A 7,164-nucleotide genomic window follows, 5' to 3' on the forward strand; every position below is an offset into this window, starting at 1 on the left:
TTTAGGCCCTAAGTACCTGTTAACTACAAAGCAGTGGGATCATGTATTTATAGCTGGAAAGGGCCTTAGAGATGATCTCATTTAACCCTTTCATTATACAACTGAGGAAACTATAGTTCTTTTGAGACATGAAAAACAGGGTTTCCTTAGTGCCATTCAATTGAAGGAAAAGAGAACTGAATAAAAAGCTGAGTTCAGCTTCTAAGTCACTTATGGTTTTAGTTGTAAGCAAACTAACAAATGATTCTCAATTCAACATCACCCTTTAAATAGTAAATTTGCTATCATTATTATCATTGAAAGCATTTATACAGTGCTTATCCGCATATAGCTTTGTGTTAAGTGAGGTAATAAAATGCTTGCCACATATATTGAAGAGGGAATTCACGGTCAGGTATAGTTTGGAGTGTTTGGCTATTGAGATGCCTTCCAAGTCTGAAATTCTGGGATCCTGTGGTCAGATGGTTCATACCCTGGTAAGTGATAGCCTTTTCACTTATTAATACTAGCAATTCCCATTGATATAGCAGGTGTTAGAATATGCATAGTTTATGTTTACATAATAAAAGCCTTAAAGATTTACAAAATTTTTCCTTTACCATCCCGGGAGGGAAGTACAGCAATCCTCATTTTCCAGAACAGTTAGCCAAACATCAAAGAGATAAACAGCTTTGTCTATCCCAGAGTCCCATAGGAAGTAAATGTCAGAGCCAGGACTTAAATGAGTTCTCCAAACTCCAGATCTGGTGGTCTTTCCTTCTACACCACATTGCCTCCTTTCCTTTGTAGATTTATTGTTCTCTAACAGCAAATCTAAGCAGAGTCTATAGAGATCTGGGTTCGAATTCCACAAAGGACACTTACTTTGGGATCATATGAGATAACATTTTGCAAGTTTCAAAGTACTATGTAAATGTCAGCTATTATATAGTTTTTCTCATCTTTTTTGATGACTCTTCTTATTCTTTTTTATGTATTAGTGAATTTATTTAATATTTTAGTTTTCAACATTGATTTCCACAAGATTTTGAGTTACAAATTTTCTCCCCATTTCTACCCTCTCCCCTATTGCCAAGGTGGCATATATTCTGATTGCCTTGTTCAGTCAGCCCTCCCCTCTTTCACCCCAATCCCCCCCCATCCCCTTTCCCCTTACTTTCTTATAGAGCAGGATAGATTTCTATGCCCTATTCCCTATGTCCCCGTTTCCCGGCTGCATGCAAAAAACAACTTTAAAAAAAGTTTTTTAAGCATCTGCTTTTAAAACTTTGAGTTCCAAATTCTCTCCCCTCTTCCCTTCCCACCTACCCTCCCTAGGAAGGCAAGCAATTCAGCATAGATTGCCCATGTATCATTATGTAAAATATTTCCACAATGCTCATGTTTTAAAAGGCTAAACTATATTTTCTTTCATCCTATCCTGTCCCCCTTTATTCAATTTTCTGCCTTGACCCTGCTGCCTTTCAAAGGTGTTTGCTTTTGCCTACCTCCTCCCCCTATCTGTCCTCCCTTCTATCATCCCCACCCCTTTTTTATCCCCTTCCCCTTACTTTGCTGTGGAGTAAGATACCCAATTGAGTGTGTATGTTATTCCCTCCTCAAGTTGAATCTGATGAGAGTAAGATTCACTCATTCCCCCTCACCTGCCCCCACTTCCCTTCCAACAGAACTGCTTTTTCTTGCCACTTTTGTGTGAGATAATTTACCCCATTCTATCTCTACCTTTCTCCCTCTCTCAATATATTCCTCTCTCACCCCTTAAATTTATTTCATTTTTTAAGATATCATCCCTTCATATTCAACTCATCCTGTGCTCCCTGTCTATGTTCCTTTCAACTCCCCTAATGCTAAGAAAGGTCTTATGAATTACACACACCATCTTTCCCTGTAGGAATGTAAATATAACAGTTCAACTTTAGTAAGTCCCTTATGAATTCTCTTTTTTGTTTGCCTTGTCATGCTTCTCTTGATTCTTGTGTTTGAAAGTCAAATTTTCTATTCAGCTCTGGTCTTTTCACTGAGAAAGCTTGAAAGTCTTCTAGTTTATTGAAAATCCATGTTTTGCCTTGGAGAATTATACTCAGTTTTGCTGGGTAGGTGATTCTTGGTTTTAATCCTAGCTCCATTGACCTCCGGAATATCATATTCCAAGTCCTTTGATCCCTTAATTAGAAGCTGCTAGATCTTGTATTATTCTGATTGTGTTTCCACAATATTCAAATTGTTTCTTTCTGGCTGCTTGTAGTATTTTCTCTTTGACCTGGAAACTCTGGAATTCGGCAACAATATTCCTAGGAGTTTTCTTTTTGGGATCTTTTACAAGAGGCAATCGGTGGATTCTTTCAATTTCTATTTTACCCTCTGGTTCTAGAATATCAGGGCAGTTCTCCTTGATAATTTTTCGAAAGATGATATCTAGGCTCTTTTTTTGATCATGGCTTTCAGGTAGTCCAATAATTTTTAAATTATCTCTCCTGGATCTATTCTCCAGGTCAGTGGTTTTTCCAATGAGATATTTCATATTGTCTTCCTTTTTTTCAGTCCTTTGGTTCTGTTTTATAATATCTTGGTTTCTCATAAAATCACTAGCTTCCACTTTCTCCAATCTAATTTTTAAGGTGGTATTTTCTTCAGCGGTCTTTTGAACCTCCTTTTCCATTTGGCTAATTCTGCCTTTCAAGGCATTCTTCTCCTCATTGGCTTTTTGGAGCTCTTTTGACATTTGGGTTAGTCTATTCTTTAAGGTGTTATTTTCTTCAGTATTTTTTTGGGTCTCCTTTAGCCAGTCATTGACTTGTTTTTCATGGTTTTCTTGCATCACCCTCATTTCTCTTCCCAATTTTTTCTCTACTTCTCTAACTTGCTTTTCCAAATCCTTTTTGAGCTCTTCCATGGCCTGGGCCCAATTCATATTTTTCTTGAAGGCTTTTGATATAGGCTCTTTGACTTTGTTGACTTCTTCTGGCTGTATGTTTTGGTCTTCTTTGTCACCAAAAAAGGAATCTAGAGTTTGAGTTTGAGTTTGTGTTTGTTTTCGCTGCCTGTTCATGTTCCCAGCCAACTACTTGACCCTTGAGCTTTTTGTCAGGATATGACTGCTTGTAGAGTAGAGAATACTTTGTCCCAAGCTTTAGGGTCTAAGCACTGCTGTTTTCAGAGCTACTTCTACTCCACCATCACTCCAGGCTCTGTCACAGCAGCACTCGTCCTCCCCCAAGAACCGCCAACCAGGACCACAATACAGATCCAAGCAGGGCACAGCAAGAGAATCTATCCTTGTACCCACAAAGTACTCCTTGTACTCCCACTCTGATCCACTGTTAGATTCCTTCCACCATGTGAGCCAGGGACTTGGGAAGCAGCTGATGCTGGTGCTCTGGAAGCAGTCTCAGCCACTTCCTGCTGCTGCTACCACCACCTCTGTACCACTTCCTTCACCCCCAGAGCTGGCCACCTGACTGCTCTGAACTCAGTCCCGCAGTTTCCTCCTAACCTGCTCTTTGGCGTTTGTGGGTTGAGAAGTCTGGTAACTGCCACAGCTCACTGTTTCATGGCCCCAAGGCCTGTTCCGGCTGGCTGATTCAAGGTCTGGTCTGTCCTGGCACGGCTCACCCTGGGCTGCCCTCCATTCTCAGCACCATGTGATAGACCCTTCCCGGCAACCATCCAGGCTCTCCTGGGCTGGAGACCTGTTTCCATCTGTTATTTTGTGGGTTTTGCAGCTCTAGAATTTGTTCAGAGCCATTTTTTGCAGGTGTTTGGAAAGATTTGGGGAAGAGCTTAAGCAAGTCTCAGCTTTCCAGCTGCCATCTTGGCTCCGCCCCCTCTCTTATTCTTACACTGTGACTTTGGGCAATACTGGGCCTTAGTTTCCTTATCTGGAAAATGGGGATAATAGCACTTAGAATACTTTGCAGACTTTTTTTTTTGCAAGAAAAGTGCTCTGCAAACCTTAAACTGCTATATTTATATAATTTATTATTAATAAAAATCCCATAAATTGTCTTCTCTGCACATTCAACTGGGGTAACAGGACTATTTTGCTGTGATATTTAAAAAAAAGATTCCTTAATTGCATGAACATAGTAAAAGGAGTTTCAGGCTGCTAAGGCTGCTTCAGTGTGGGTTGGGGTTTTGCTATGCTTTGCTCTAATATGGCATTGTTTAAATAAAACCACAATTACTCTTTATAGTCTGTCATTCTCAATATAAGGTGTATGCCTTATGAGCCGTAGAAGTTTAATTAGAACAATGAAACTGCTTATAATCCACTAAACTGGATAATCAAGTCAGAGTGAGGGCAACCTTTCTCCGGGAAGCTTGTAAGAGGTGCTCTGTCTGGGAAAAAAAGTGCTTGTCATTTATTCCTTTATCTTGCAAAGAAACACAGCAATTAAACTTGGTTAGTTGCAGTTCACCAAGTTTACTATTCCTGTGTAACAATGTCCCACAAGAGAAGCAAAATCCTCAGTAGTTTCTACTACTACTTACAAATACAGAATTAGCTAGCAGTTCACAGTAGAGCAAAATTGGTTTTTTTAGTTTTTTGGTTTTGTTTTGCATAAGGGTGGAGGGTAAGAGTTTGAGGGTGGGGCTTAAATGTCTCAGTATGAGCCATCCAGGAGATGGGGCAGTTGGAATAACTAATGAGATTTCAAGCTGCATTGAAAGAAGCATGGTGTCCAGAGGGAGAGGGATCATCCATTCACTCAAGTCTGCCCTGGTCAGAGCTCATCTGGAGTACCATGTCTAGATCTCGTGACATTTTAGAAGTCCCAACGATAAAAACAATGGAAATAAGCATTTATTAAATTCCTACTACATGCCAGGAATTATGCTAAGAACTTTATAAATATCATCCCATTTGAAATAACAATCCTGGGAGATAGGTGCTATCATGACCCCATTTTACAGGTAAGGAAACTGAGGCAAACAGAAATTCAGTAATGTGCCCAACATTGCACAGCTAGTAAGTATCTGAGGCTAGATTTGAATTCAGATCTTCCTAATTCCAGGTCCAGAGCTCTATCTACTGTGTCACCTAGCTGCCTCAGAGAAGTTGTATCGTATACAGAGGGGAGCACTCAGGGTAGACAGTGGACTGAAAATCATGTCACGTGGGGATCAGCTGAAGGTACTGGGATGTTTAGACTGGAGGAGAGATAGCTTATGGGAGGAAACTATCTTCAAATGTTTGAAGAGTTGTCTTTTGGAAGAGGGATTAAACATGTTTTGCTTGGCCTGAGAAGCAGAAACTAAAAGCAGTGGGTGGAATTTACAGAGAAATAGTTTTTATCTTGATACGAGGAAAACATTTCCCAACAGTTGTTGTTCAGTCATTTTCAGTCACGTCTGACTCTCTGTGGCCCCATTTGGGGTTTTCTTGACAAAAATACTAGAATGGCTCGCCATTTCCTTCTCTCATTTACAGATGAGGAAACTGAGGCAAACAGTTGTCTCACACAGTTAGTGCCTCTAGCCTGAGGCAATATTTAAACTCAGGAAAATGAGTCTTCCTGACTCCGGGTCCAGCCCTCTATCCATTACATCGCCCGGCTGCCTTTTCTTAACAATTAGAGCTGCCCCAAATTGGCAGCTGTGAGGTACTCATCTCTAGAGGTCCTCCAGGGGAGGCTGGCTGTTGACTTGTCAGCAACGATGAAGAGGTGCATCCTCCTTCAGGTATGACTTGGACCATGAGAATTTGTGATTGTAAGTTAGTGGACGTAAGAGATTGAAAGAATTTCCTTAAATTTTGAGCTACAAAAAAGTAGGAGGGGATACCTTGAAGCCTTCTCTTTGGGAATTTCTGAGGAAAACAATGGACGAACTTTTGTTGGGATGTTTAAGAGGGAATTCATACACTACATCAGGGTTATATGACCTTTGGGTTCCTTCCAACTAAGATTTTCTGATTCTCTTCCTACACAAAACTTTAAAATTTCTCTCCAGACTTCTAGCTCTTCTTTTTTAGCATACTGATTGAGAGTCAAATTTGGGGTTAAGGGATAGCAGAGGCAGCAGTGATACTGTCTAGTTTCTATAAAGTAGGTGATAGGTCATCATCATGATGGCATCTTAACTTTCATGGGTAAGGGATAAGATCACACTGACATTATAAGGAGGGGAACGTAAAGATGCATTATAACAATGATCCCGGTGCCAATTTTGGTATTGTAGATTTTCAGTCTCAGTCCTGGACAAGAGTCAATTAGGAATCGTTTCTTCTTGGATTTTGGGAAATAATAGTCACCTGACCTTTTTTTTCCCTTATGGATAATGGAAATATCCAATATAATGGGTCTGATTCTCTTAGGTAGTGGAGCACCCACTCTTTCCTAAAGCCATGTATATAGTCTAATGGAGGGTTATAGGGAAAAATTCGTTAAAATGAACCTATCTCCCAAAGGCCCATCCAAACGCAATTTTCTGGGGGATAGGAAAATCATTCAGATGAATAGGTTTCAATATCCAGGAATGTTTTGACTCTACTAGGAGACACATCTTGTCTAATTTGTAAATCAGAAGACTCAGAATTATATCAAAAGATAGAATACACATCTACATAAATTAATGAGATCAGAGATCTCAGAGAGATTAAATGAAATCAGATTTTAAAACAACTTCACTGGGAGTTCTGGTACTGGGAAATTGTACATAGATAGGCTAATATTGTACTCGGCTCTTGAAATAACTAATCACTATAGAGAAACTTGCTCTACCAGAATTTTTTGAGTAAACCATTTGCCTGTGTCCAGTGGTCAGAGATAGGAATGTGAGGGCACCTAAATATAGGACACTAGTCTTATAAAGTGAATCTGTGCCTTCTTTTCTCTTTCTGGATTCTTTTGAGTTGTTCTGTATCCTTTTTAGTCAAAGGCCTTGAACAAAAGTCAACCCTCCCTTTCCCTCATAAATCCTGGGCTGCTACGGAATGACTCAAACCAGTAAGTCTCCTCCAGACCAGCATCGACATATATTAACAAACTAATTCTCTCAGAAGTGCTTTAGATTAGAACTCACTGGATTCCTCTAGAGTTCCAATAAGTGTGGTCCCTTTACCTAAGGACTGGTATATTGTGTAATATGTATGCTTCTGGGCTTAATTCGATCTCCATTGTTGACTTAGACTTGCTGTCACCTTGGTGAACCTCTTCAACTCTC

This window comes from Trichosurus vulpecula, chromosome 1, assembly GCF_011100635.1.
Source record: "Trichosurus vulpecula isolate mTriVul1 chromosome 1, mTriVul1.pri, whole genome shotgun sequence".
NCBI lineage: Eukaryota > Metazoa > Chordata > Mammalia > Diprotodontia > Phalangeridae > Trichosurus > Trichosurus vulpecula.